Source organism: Oncorhynchus mykiss, chromosome 19, assembly GCF_057628025.1.
Source record: "Oncorhynchus mykiss isolate SJ-2025 chromosome 19, ASM5762802v1, whole genome shotgun sequence".
In the NCBI taxonomy this organism is placed as follows: domain Eukaryota; kingdom Metazoa; phylum Chordata; class Actinopteri; order Salmoniformes; family Salmonidae; genus Oncorhynchus; species Oncorhynchus mykiss.
In genome coordinates, this window is record NC_143040.1 from 30,259,918 (window position 1) to 30,274,604 (window position 14,687).

The 14,687-nt window shown below is 41.7% G+C and overlaps 1 protein-coding gene across 20 annotated transcripts in view; it reads right to left on the reverse strand.

Annotated features, from left to right (window-relative positions):
• The window catches only part of LOC110497508 (transmembrane protein 131-like), a 114,679-nt gene that overhangs the window by 69,423 nt on the left and 30,569 nt on the right, over positions 1 to 14,687 (reverse strand). The window lies entirely within an intron of this gene.

The window sequence follows — 14,687 nt, forward strand, 5'->3', positions numbered from 1 at the left end:
ACCAATCGCCAGTGACACCGTTACAACAGAAAGTGGTAGTTTCTCATTCTGAGCTCAATAAGAATAGCTATTATTCTTCATAGCTTGTTCCAAATATCTTTAATGTGATTGTTACGCAACAGGACAGTTAACACGCGCTACCTGCTAATTATCTATAGGCTATGTTTCAACTTGTCAATTTCCAATGATTTTTTAACAGTTTGAATTGAAGTGTGTTCCACCTCATTAATTCACACAGAAGTAGTCCATTTCAGTGTATCGGACAATTTGTTTAAGACTTTACTGAGCTGGACAAACTTACCTCTTCGAGGACAGCCCTACTCCATTTCTTCCACACATCAAGTATGAGGACATTTGAGCAGCCTTGAAAGAACTGGCACATTTTCTGACTGGCGCTCGCATTGTTGTTTTCATTACAAATAATAACTTTGGACATGTGTACGTTGCTATCAAAGTAAGTGCCTTATTTTCTGTATACCGTGTTGTTGTTTCTACTGTAGCATACAGTATGTATGTATGTATGGAGTAGGGTTGCAAAGAGTCTGAATTTCTGGTAGATTTTGGGAATTTTTCCATACATTTTGGGAATTTTGCTTAAACTCATCTAAAAAGTTAGCTTTATAACAATGAACCTTTTTGTGGGATACACATAAGGCAATTCTAGGTCTTGTGGAATATTTTGGTTAAACTATCCCCAATTCAATGGAAATGCAACCCTCTGCATACACAGTGCATTCTACCATCACGTGTGCAGTGCACTCTTCCATCACACATACAGCAGATTCTCAAGATCTTGCACACTAATGAGATGCTATTGAGCCCACACCACTACACTGTCTGAGCCAAGGAGTACATGCTTTCTGGTAAATTTTGATAACAATACTGGGTGGGGTGAATATATTTTAATGACATACATGATTTTTTGTTAACTAGAATACAGCAAAGTGTGTTTAAATCATTTCTGACTTGTTAATAATTTTTTCTAGTTAGTTCTTGCTACCATTTGGGTTTTAGCTTGCTTGAGCTTCCTAACGGAGGACTGTTAATTCACCTGTCTCCATACATGTTTCATTTAAAACATTTATCTTACATAGGAGTTGTTTAATCTAACTGCGTAACTACATATCTGTACATGGAATTGTATTTGTTTGTTTTTTACAAATTCTTCTAGTCTTTACAGGAAAATGCCACGGGCACTTTCCCGTGGCATTTTGTGCGGAGACATTTCACTGCAGCCAATGTAGAGGAAAAGCTGTGTATATTTGCAAATACTGTGCCAAATCATATGTGAAGAATGCAACAAAGATGCAGAATCATCTGGCCAAGTGCATGAAGTTCCCTCAGCGCTCACAACAAGCAACCTCTGACAAAAGTCTCTCTACTTCTATTCGAGGTGAAAATGATGAACCAGACACCTTATCGATAGCAAAAGCTTATGGTCCTGCTGGAATCAGAAGTTTTTTTCACTTAACAGAGGAACGTAGCCAGAGAAATGCTGATGAATGTCTTGCTCGAGCTGTGTACAGTTGTGGCCAAAAGTTTTGAGAATGTGAATATTAATATTTGTGTCAAAGTCTGCTGCCTCAGCTTGTATTATGGCAATTTGCATATACTCCAGAATGTTATGAAGAGTGATCAGATGAATTGCAATTAATTGCAAAGTCCCTCTTTGCCATGTAAATGAACTGAATCCCCCAAAAACATTTCCACTGCATTTCAGCCATGCCACAAAAGGACCAGCTGACATGTCAATGATTCTCTCGTTAACACAGGTGGGAGTGTTGACAAGGACAAGGCTGGAGATCACTCTGTCATGCTGATTGAGTTCAAATAACAGACTGGAAGCTTCAAAAGGAGGGTGGTGCTTGGAATCATTGTTCTTCCTCTGCGCCCAAGAAAGTCCAGCAAGTGCCAGGGCCGTCTCCTAAAGTTGATTCAGCTGCGGGATCAGGGCACCACCAGTACAGAGCTTGCTCAGGAATGGCAGCAGGCAGGTGTGAGTGGATCTGCACACACAGTGAGGTGAAGACTTGTGGAGGATGGCCTGGTCATTTTCTCTGATGAATCCCCTTTCCGATTGTTTGGGGCATCTGGAAAAAAGCTTGTCCGGAAAAGACAAGGTGAGCGCTACCATCAGTCCTGTGTCATGCCAACAGCATGCTGAGACCATTCATGTGTGGAGTTGCTTCTCAGCCAGGGGAGTGTGCTCACTCACAATTTTGCCTAAGAACACAGCCATGAATAAAGAATGGTACCAACACATCCTCCGAGAGCAACTTCTCCCAACAATCCAGGAACAGTTTGGTGACGAACAATGCCTTTTCCAGCATGGAGTACCTTTCCATAAGGCAAAAGTGATAAGTAAGTGGCTCGGGGAACAAAACATCGATATTTTGGGTCCATGGCCAGGAAACCCCCCAGACCTTAATCCCATTGAGAACTTGTGGTCAATTCTCAAGAGGCGGGTGGACAAACAAAACCCTACAAATTCTGACAAACTCCAAGCATTGATTATGCAAGAATAGTCTGCCATCAGTGTGGCCCAGAAGATAATTGACAGCATGCCAGGAAGGATTGCAGAGGTCTTGAAAATGAAGGGTCAACACTGCAAATATTGACTCTTTACATCAACTTCATGTAATTGTCAATAAAAGCCTTTGGCAGTTATGAAATGCTTGTAATTATACTTCAGTATTCCATAGTAACATCTGACAAAAATATCTATAGACACTGAGGCAGCAAACTTTGTGAAAATTAATATTTGTGTAATTCTCAAAACTTTTTGCCAAAACTAAATGCTACTGGTTCACCTCTGATGCTCTCAGGCAATGTGTATTGGAAGAGATTTCTGAATGTTCTTTGCCCAGCATACACCCCTCCAACCACACATGCTTTATCTACTCATTTGCTGGATGCAGAGTTCATCAGAGTTCAAGTGAAGGTCAAGCAAATCATAGAGAAAGCAGACTGTATTGCGATCATCTCTGATGGGTGGTCGAATGTTTGTGGGCAAGGAATAATGAACTACATCATCTCCACCCCTCAACCAGTATTCTACAAGAGCACAGACACAAGGGACAACTGACACACCGGTCTCTACATTACAGATGAACTGAAGGCAGTCATCAATGACCTTGGACCACAGAAGGTATTTGCACTGGTGGCAGACAATGCTGTGAACATGAAGGCTGCTTGGTCTAAAGTGGAGGAGTCCTACCCTCACATCACACCCATTGTTTGTGCTGCTTGTGCATTGAATCTGCTCCTCAAGGACATCATGGCACTGAAAACAATGGATACACTCTACAAGAGAGCCAAGGAAATGGTTAGGTATGTGAAAGGACATCAAGTTATAGCAGCAATCTATCTCACCAAGCAAAGTGAGAAGAATAATAGCAACACATTGAAGCTGCCCAGCAACACCAGTTGGGGAGGTGTTGTCATCAAGTTTGATAGTCTCCTGGAGGTGAAGGAGTCTCTCCAAAAAATGGTCATATCACAGTCTGCCGATATGGACAGCCCCATCAAGAGGATCCTTCTGGATGATGTATTTTGGGAGAGAGCGGTAAAGCAGCCTGAAACTCCTGAAACCTATAGCAGTAGCCATTGCACGGATTGAGGGAGACAATGCCATCCACTCGGATGTTCAGACGCTGCTTGCAGATGTAAGAGAAGAAATCCGTACTGTCCTGCCCACTTCACTGTTGCTCCAAGCAGAGGAAACTGCAGTTCTGAAATGCATCAAAAAGCGTGAAGACTTCTGCCTGAAGCCCATACACGCCGCAGCGTACATGTTGGACCCCAAGTATGCTGGCAAGAGCATCCTGTCTGGTGCAGAGATCAACAAGGCATATGGTGTCATCACTACCGTGTCTCGCCACCTTGGCCTGGATGAGGGCAAGGTTCTTGGCAGTCTGGCGAAGTACACTTCCAAGCAAGGGCTTTGGGATGGAGATGCAATATGACAGTCGTGCCAACATATCTCATCAGCCACCTGGTGGAAGGGACTTTGTGGATCTGAGGCTCTTTCCCCTGTTGCCTCCATCATCCTCCAAATCCCACCAACATCAGCCGCCTCAGAGCACAACTGGTCTTTGTTTGGGAACACAAAAAAGCCTCAAATTTGCCCGGATGGCCACCAATTTTTCAACCCTTCCATTGGTCAGCCAGTTTCGTGCTTTGGTGTAAAGCACGAAACTGGCTGACCAATGGAAGGGTTGAAAAATTGGTGGCCATCCGGGCAAATTTGAGGCTTTTTGAGCCTGACAACGAGCCATCCTCAACCAGGTTGGAAAGTGACAGTGAAGATGAGGCTTCAGAGTCTGATGTTCAGGACATGGACATTGAGGAGGTCCAGGGAGAAGACATGGAAGCCTGAGAGGAAGACAGTCTGGAAACTAAAGCTTTGGTTATCATTTTACAGATATATGTTGAAAACATTTTTGGGAGATGCGATGGATCATTGGGGATCATTCAATATTCCCTTTTGTTGTTCAGTGAAATCATCCCATGTGAAGAGTCAACTCAATTAAGTTCAATTCGTAACTAAATTGTTTTATTTATTCATTAGGATTTAATCATTTGCAATTATGTCTACTTATAAGGTAAAAGGTGTATGTTTCGGTCTCCATATGATGTGGTAAATATATCCATTTCAAAAGACATCTACATTTAAATGGTATTAATATTAACTGGCATATATTGCTGTTAATTCCCATATATTCCCACGGAAAGTTTCCACCTCTGAATATTCCCCAAAATGTGCAACCCTAGTATGGAGCATAATGTATGTACAGTTTTATTCACATTTTCAAGTACTGGTGACAAGTAATGCATTCCGATTATTGCATAGATTGTAATGGAAACCTAGGATGCGTGTATAATAGTTTTGGGGTATTTTGTTGTACTGATTATAATGAGCTAATGCTAAGCTATTTGTCAGCTATGTGTGGCGCCATGTTTGTTTCCATTATACAATGCATTCTGGGTGTCACAAACATCTGTCAGAGCAAAAATGTTATAATGAGGTGAAGGAATCGTTCACTAATCTTCGAGTAAACTTCCAGAAGTGAATGATCATTGACCCCCCCCCCCCCCCCCCTCCCCTTGAACAAGCATACAACAAACGGACCAAAGTCATAGTCTCCTTTTATTATCTTTGGTTGACGCGAAAAAAACAAAAATGGCGGCGCGCACAAACTACCCATCGCCGGATTACTTTGGATTTTTTGAAAGTGTTTTACTCAATTATTTCAATCAACTTTGAGCTCACCTGTGATGTGATGAATTATAAATAGTAATTGCTATTAGCTAATTCATATTGTGGTTTCTGTCAGCCAAAAGTTCTCCAAATATGACCGCTTGTGTTACGTCAATCTTTTCTTAGTAAACGCTAGGACTAATGTAGCCTATATTTTCCGGTTTGGATGATTGTGTATACTGTGCTATTTCTGTGAGTGTCTGAACATTGCATCAAAAAATAAACTGGTCACATTCAGGACATAACTTTGTAAGGACTGTGTGCAAAATGTTTCTGTGAAAAAAACTGTGTGGCTAAATCAAATGCTGACTGTTGCGTTCTAAATAAACATTCTAATCACACCGGTTTAAGCATATGCTGTAGAATGATCAAACCCTTTTTTTGGTACGTGTGAAAAGGTTAAATAGGGAGCTCATTTGTTTTCAGCAATTTTATCTGATCAAAACTTGTTTTCTTACGTGCTCTCGTTTCTCTGAAGCAGTGATCAATATTGTTTGGAACATCGAATCACAATACAATCTAAATATCAACTTGCAATACATATAGAATCATGAGAAACATGAGCATCGCAATACAGGTCCCTGGTAATTCCCAGCCCTACTGGGAAACCAAATGGGTGCACACACCTGATTCCACTAATCACATTGATGATGAGTTGATAAGTGGGATCAGGTAGGTTAGTGTGGTGTGTTATTGCCAGGGCAAAACCAAAACTGTGCATTGCGCACCCAGTTGGGTCACCAGGACCAGTATTAAGAAACACTGGGCCCTGGGCTATAAGTGAGTGGGCTGGAACATTGACAATTCCATGTACATCAGTTAGGCTAGTCTGTCTGAGACCATGGCAACATCCACCAGATCTAGGATCGGCTTTCCATCCCCTAATCCTAGCCTTAACCATTCGTGGGGAAAATGCTTAACTGACCCAAGATCAGAGTTTAGGGCACATTCACCCTACTCCATCTACCTGAGACTGTGAGTGGGTTACATTGTCTTGTCACCTGCGTCTGACGGTCAGATTTGCGCTCTAAAAACAGATTTGTTGCACAAATAGAGACGAGTGGTTATGGTGAAAAAGAAGCCGATATGAGATAGAGGTAGCATTTCAAAAAAGAAACCCACACACAGCCTACAACATATTGTAATGGGAACTCGTTTAGTACACATGCACACACACCCTATCCCTTACTCACACACACCCTATCCCTTACTCTCTCACATCCACTCTCACCAAAAATCAACAAGTGAACTTGTGCTTTCTCTCTCAATGACACACTATATGACGGCTAGTATGAGGTCATTTCTGCCACCCTGCTGCGACCAGTGTGTTGTCCGTGGTGGCCGTGTGTGTGTGTCACGTCCCATCCTAATGAGCACTATGAAGGAGGGCTGCACAGCAGGGAGCCGGCAGCTGTAGTGTGTGAGGAGGAGAACCTGATCTGGCCCCGTTGACAGAGGGCTGACACAGCTGTTCAGTGAGTTGACAGCAGAGACAGAGATGGAACCCTAACTAGCTTTAACAATATAGGTGTAGATTGAGGGGTTCACAATGATACATGAAGTTGGCATGCTCAAGTATGCTGAAGTCAGAAAAGGGAGCTCTGGGTTTTAAGTGTGTCATCAACATCAACTCCAATCATCATCCAATAAAAACAGACCCAAGTATACATCAACTCCCACTAATATCACCAGAACACACATGGAAACTCAAACGCAACACATGGGCTGAAAGACTACCCTACACACACACCCCTCCCTGGGTGATAAGAATCAAATCAACACATTGAAGGAGTCATGTTTTCACACTTCAGGACGGATAACATGCTGGACGGCGAGGGTAAGCTGGAGAGGTCTCTCCATCAGTTCCAGATTGTCAGTTTCCTGTCCAAGCTTTCAACAGCTGGGATCCCGCCTCACATACTCAGTTAGGTGTGGGAGAGAGAGTTGAAAGAGGCACAGTGGATGGCTACTACTGGGGACTGGATTGTACAGTGTGTACAGATGTAGCGAATGTTATGGACCGCAGAATGATTGTATGTCCTTTTGGGTGGTGCCTGTTGAGGTGACTCATATCATAAAGCAGACCCGAAGCACTGCTTGCTGTCCTTTCAGTTCTAGTGTCCTACACTGTCCCTCACTGAGTAACAGGCTACACTGGGCCCAACTTCCTGTAGGGATGAGCAATATATCGTGTGGTGTCATATTTGGAATAGGTATTTTGTTTACTTTCTGAATTGACTAGAATTGAAATGGTACTGACCCCAACCCTGCTAATGATGGAAGCCAACAGTATAGGCTCCTAATGAGATATAATGGATTCGAGTGGAAGCTATATAAACTCAACGTGTCCAATAGAATCCAATCTATAGCACTTCATATCATTATCATGATAAACATTCAAATTATTATAATATGCATCTTCTGCCATAAAACCCTTGTCCTACTCCAGACTCATGTTCAAAAAGACTTGTATGTTAAAATGCCTTATTCTTCAATGGTCTGACACACACGCTAACGCACACACCATTTTCCATGAAAAAAAGGAGACTGAACATATACCATCCCTGAAGCGCGCTATCCCACCTGCACAGGTTCTGAATTTAGTTCAAACAGACTCTTTGCGGGTGGTTACGAGTTGAGAGGCATTGTACACTGGCAGCTTTCCCCAGTCATTAACGGAGAGAATAAAATAGGCCATGAATATATTCAGGCTAGGGGTGGTAATTCACGTTATTAACAGCTTCTCATACCAGTCACCGCCAGCCAACTGCTGCCGCCGCTTATAGCATCCTAGGGATCTGCATCGCTGGCCTGCAATGCGGTGTGCTGTGTAGAGGTATAAAAAGACAACGGGAAAGGAAGGGAGGGAGGAGGGAGAGGTGAAGGGGAGAAAGTGCATGCTGTGGTCACAGGGCATTAAGTACATGAAGGGCTTGGAAAAAGAGAGGCTGTTTGCAGTGGATGTCGGACACTGCTGGCAAGTGCCTTGCGACAATTGTCTAAAAGCATTTGGAAGGACAAGCCTAAGAAATTACACAGGCCTAATCAGTTCACACACAAACACCACTGATTTATAAACACAAACAAGATGGCTGATCTGAGGTAGATAATTACTATTAGCCAATAGCGGGCTTTTGTCTGTACATTCTTTTTGAAAGGCCAATAAATAAAACTGCCGCTGGCCAATTGTCCAGGAGAAGAATAAAAAAATCCATTACGAAATAATGCTTTATAGCCAATTAATGAATGGAAATATCAGTCTACGGAAATACATTTGACTGGTCATTCTTATCGGTCTATAGATTAATTAGTATCATTTATTGGAATTAAATTGGTGCGTGTGTACAGTATATTCATTATGTAAGCTGTCTTATCACACGCATAGATACAGAGCCTTTGAGTGGAAAATCTGTCAGATTGCGCAATAGCGCAAGGCCGGCACATTTCTGAAATGTCCTGTAAATTTAAATGTTGCCGGTCAAATGTCTGGCGCCACATTTCCCTAAACGAAACCCTGCTCCAAAGTGAGACAGGCGATGTCTTATGCGAGCTACATTCCTCCAAAAAAAACACTGACTGATGAGTACCCAGTGAGTCAGGAGGCTTGCCACAGCCAGTGTAAAAAATATATAGCCTAGCGCAGCCCAAGGCCATTCACTTTGCCAGCCTGATCCTAGAGATGAAATCATAATGATGAAATCTACATACTGCCCTAAAGTTAACCTTCACACAACTAGCTTGCGGCATTAACGGCTACATTGACATCAAGCCACATGTAGACTATGGATGTAGCTACAACAAGGTACAAGCCAATGCTCGAAAACAACACAACCAGGACTTGCAAGTTTTTGGTATGACAAAATAGGCTACATTGTTAATAACCCTTCAAGGTGGTCTTTAACATGTCCAGAGTGTGATCTAATCAGGATCTCATGTTGAAGCTTTAAGAGAATTGAGAACATAATGTGCAATCGACATCGGAGTGTGGTGTCAGGAAAATAACCTCACATTCAACGTCAACAAAACTAAGGAGATGATTGTGGACTTCAGGAAACTTCAGGAAACAGCAGAGGGAACACCCCCCTATCCACATCGAAGGAACAGTAGTGGAGAGGGTAGCAAGTTTTAAGTTCCTCGGCATACACATCACAGACAAACTGAATTGGTCCACTCACACAGACAGCATTGTGAAGAAGGCGCAGCAGCGCCTCTTCAACCTCAGGAGGCTGAAGAAATTTGGCTTGTCACCAAAAGCACTCACAAACTTCTACAGATGCACAATCGAGAGCATCCTGGCGGGCTGTATCACCGCCTGGTACGGCAACTGCTCCGCCCTCAACCGTAAGGCTCTCCAGAGGGTAGTGAGGTCTGCACAACGCATCACCGGGGGCAAACTACCTGCCCTCCAGGACACCTACACCACCCGATGTCACAGGAAGGCCATAAAGATCATCAAGGACATCAACCACCCGAGCCACTGCCTGTTCACCCCGCTATCATCCAGAAGGCGAGGTCAGTACAGGTGCATCAAAGCTGGGACCGAGAGACTGAAAAACAGCTTCTATCTCAAGGCCATCAGACTGTTAAACAGCCACCACTAACATTGAGGGGCCACTTTAATAATGGGAAATGATGTAAATATATCACTAGCCACTTTAAACAATGCTACCTTATATAATGTTACTTACCCTACATTATTCATCTCATATGCATACGTATATACTGTACTCTATACCATCAACTGTATCCTTATGTAATACATGTATCACTAGCCACTTTAACTATGACACTTTGTTTACATACTCATCTCATTTGTACATACTGTACTCGATACCATCTACTGTATCTTGCCTATGCTGCTCTGTACCATCACTCATTCATATATCCTTATGTACATATTCTTTATCCCCTTACACTGTGTACAAGACAGTAGTTTTGGAATTGTTAATTAGATTACTTGTTGGTTATTACTGCATTGTCGGAACTAGAAGTACAAGCATTTCGCTACACTCGCATTAACATCTGCTAACCATGTGTATGTGACAAATAAAATTTGATTTGATTTGATCTAGGCTACATGTATGAAAGAGGAAACAGAGAGCGGCTTGTGGCTTCCAGCCCTTATGATCTAGGCTTATAGATGGATGCTATAGGGGAGTGTCTGACAAGTACAGTCTTTGCTGAGACATGTTTTTACAAAGTATGAAAAATTGTTGCAGGATTTGCCAGGAGTTGAAGGTTACAACAATTAATCTGTCATCCGGCGTAACAAGAAAGTTTAGCCATCTCCATTTTCACATAATCTGCAATTTGACTAGAAGGAAGAGACATTCGTGGGAATGAAGAGTTTTGGGGAGAAAACAGTTAGGTTGCCAAAACCTGAAATGCACCACGGACAGAATGTGCCTGAAAAGGCAAGGCTCTTACGTAACTCAAAATCACCCATCTCTTCAGATACTGAGGTAAATGTATGGTATCTACACTAGAGGTCGACCGATTATGATTTTTCAACGCCGATACCGATTATCGGAGGACCAAAAAAAGCCGATACCAATTAATCGGCCGATTTTTAAAATGTATTTGCAATAATGACAATTACAACAACACTGAATGAACACTTATTTTAACTTAATATAATACATCAATAAAATGTTCAATTTGGTTTAAATAATGCAAAAACAAAGTGTTGGAGAAGAAAGTAAAAGTGCAATATGTGCCATGTAAGAAAGCTAATGTTTAAGTTCCTTGCTCAGAACATGAGAACATATGAAAGCTGATGGTTCCTTTTAACATGAGACTTCAATATTCCCAGGTAAGACGTTTTAGGTTGTAGTTATTATAGGAATTATGGCACTATTTCTCTCTATATGATTTGTATTTCATATACCTTTGACTATTGGATGTTCTTATAGGCACTTTAGTATTGCCAGTGTAACAGTATAGCTTTCGTCCCTCTCCTCCCTCCTACCTGGGCTCGAACCAGGAACACATCGACAACAGCCACCCTCGAAGCAGCGTTACCCATGCAGAGCAAGGGGAACAACTACTCCAAGTCTCAGAGCGAGTGACGTTTGAAACAATATTAGCACACACTCCGCTAACTAACTGGCCATTTCACATCGGTTCCACCAGCCTAATCTCAGGAGTTGATTGGCTTGAAGTCATAAACAGTGAAGTCATAAACAGCTCAATGCTTGAAGCACAGCGAAGACCTGCTGGCAAAACGCACGAAAGTGGTGTTTGAATGAATGCTTACGAGCCTGCTGGTGCCTACCATCGCTCAGTCAGAATGCTCTATCAAATCATAGACTTAATTATAACATAATAACACACAGAAATACGAGCCTTCGGTCATTAATATGGTCGAATCCGGAAACGATCATCTCGAAAACAAAACATGTATTCTTTCAGTGAAATACGGAACCATTCCGTATTTTACCTAAACGGGTGGCATCCATAAGTCTAAATATTCCTGTTACATTGCATGATCTTCAATGTTATGTCATAATTACGTAAAATTCTGGCAAATTAGTTCGCAACGAGCCAGGCGGCCCAAACTGTTGCATATACCCTGACTCTGCGTGCAATGAACGCAAGAGAAGTGACACAATTTCACCTGGTTAATATTGCCTGCTAACCTGGATTTCTTTTAACTAAATATGCAGGTTTAAAAATATATACTTGTATATTGATTTTAAGAAAGGCATTGATGTTTATGGATAGGTACACGTTGGAGCAATGACAGTCCTTTTTCGCGAATGCGCACCGCATCGATTATATGCAACGCAGGACACGCTAGATAAACTAGTAATATCATCAACCATGTGTAGTTAACTAGTGATTATGATTGATTGATTGTTTTTTATAAAATAAGTTTAATGCTAGCTAGCAACTTACCTTGGCTTCTTACTGCTTTCTCGTAACAGGCAGGCTCCTCGTGGAGTGCAATGTAATCAGGTGGTTAGAGCGTTGGACTAGTTAACTGTAAGGTTGCAAGAATGAACCCCTGAGCTGACAAGGTAAAAATCTGTCGTTCTGCCCCTGAACAAGGCAGTTAACCCACCGTTCCTAGGCCGTCATTGAAAATAAGAATGTGTTCTTAACTGACTTGCCTAGTTAAATATGTTAGAAAAATAATAATAATTGGCCAAATCGGTGTCCAAAAATACAGATTTCCGATTGTTATGAAAACTTGAAATCGTCCCTAATTAAATCGGCCATTCCAATTATGTCGGTCGACCTCTAATCTACACGTTCACATGGACAGTGTGAAGCTGTTGCTCAGTATAAAATATAAAAGCAACATTCAATAATTTCATTGATTTTACTGAGTTACAGTTCATATGAGGAAATCAGTCAATTGAAATTAATTCATTTGGCCCTAATCTATGGATTTCACATTACTGGGAATACAGATATGCATGCATCTGTTGGTCACAGACACCTTCAAAAGAAAATGGGCCTCGGGATCTTGTCACGGTATTTTGTGTATTCAAATTGCCATCGATAAAATACAATTGTGTTCATTGTCCGTAGCTTATGCCTGCCCATACCATAATCCCACCGCCACCATGGGGCACTTTGTTCAATGTTGACATCAGCAAACCGCTCGGCCATGTGACGCCATACATGTAGTCTGCGGTTGTGAAGCATGGTTGGACATACTGCCAAACTCTCTAAAACAACGTTGGAGGCGGCTTATGGTAAAGAAATTAACAATAAATTCTCTGGCAACATCTCTGGTGGACATTCCTGCAGTCAGTATGACAATTGCACGCTCCCTTAAAACTTGACTCATCTGTGGCATTGTGTTGTCTGACAAAACTGCACTTTTTAGACTGGCATTTTATTGCCCCCCAGCACAAGGTGCACCTTTGTAATGATCATGCTGTTTAATCAGCTTCTTGATATGCCACACATCAGGTGGATGGATCATTTCGGCAAAGGAGAAATGCTCACTAACAGGGATGTAAACAAATTTGTGCATAACATTTGACAACGCTTTGTGTGTGTATAGAACATTTCTGTGATATTTTATTTCAACGCATGAAACATGTAACTAAACACTTTACATGTAGCGTTTATATATTTGTTTAGTGTAATAACTTCAGTCAACTAAAATCTCCCTGTGTCACAAAAACAGTAATGAGCCTAAAAAAGCATCTCCCTGAGAGAGAGAGAGACAAAGAGAGTGTATTACCTGTACGGGTTTCAACAGGTTGGGGTTAATTTGAATATTGCGGGCCCACTGTTTCGCTCCGCCCTCCCGGCCCAAACAGATTTTGTCACAGCGCAGACTGTTGACGGGGAACAGACTTTACATACAGGACGGTCTCTTCGGACATGGGTTGTATTCATTAGGGCACGCAACAGAAAAAGACATTGACCGTTTCTTGTTGGACAAGCCCAGGAAGTCCCTCCCCGTTTTAGTCCGTTTCTTATGTTTGGTGCCTAATGAACACGACCATGCTAATTATGTTCTGACACTGATGAACTCAGATAAACTCTGAACCCTGTTCAGTGTTTAATGTCCCGACCCGTGTGGTGCATTATAAGGATAAACTGAAACAATTTGTCAGTTGGTTTCCTCTACAGCCAGAGATGTACCCAGCCAAACACATTCACAAATGTCCAGATTGAGAACATTTAGTTGCATTTTGCGACCTTTGGACTTAGTTTTGCAAGTTAACATTTTTATTGGTTGCACTGGTGTGAGCTGCACATTCTATCTGATCACCTCAATCATCCTATTGTTTGGGCAGATGAAACCATGATTTGTTAAACAGTAAAGTGCATCATCCTTCCTGTAACAAAAGTGTCTACCCTGCCGCTGTTGCCTGCCTGTTTCACTTGGGCCGGCTGCTGTAATGAGCGAGCCTCACAATCTCATGTGCCCCTCGTGATTGTATAACATTTCAAAATGCAATTGCGGGTATTAAAGATATCAGCTTTCTGTAGATATACATGTTATTTCTCAACGATCATTGAGCTCAAAGCACACTGTTTTATAATCATGATATCGAATATGGCTTTGAAATACGGAGCGCGCAAATTCCACATCGGCCATCGCGAGTGCACTAGGCCAAATTTTTTAGGACATTACATTTACTGTTAGATTAATACATAGGCCTAAATATAATATTAGTGCACATAAAGATAAAGGCAAGTTAATATCGAATGAACAAAAAAAATCTGAACACTTTGACAGGAAAATATAACAAAAAAAACGCCCAATTGTCAACCCAAAATTAATCACAATCACTGCATTAGGTTGCATATCAAAATATTTTGAATCAGAAAAAGTCTGAGGCCAAAACAGTGTCCTAAACACCTGCTCAACTTAATATCTGCCAAAATTACACTACGCAAGTACACATCCAGTAACGTTTGATGATAGCCAAGTAAGAAAAAAAGGCTATAGCAAAAC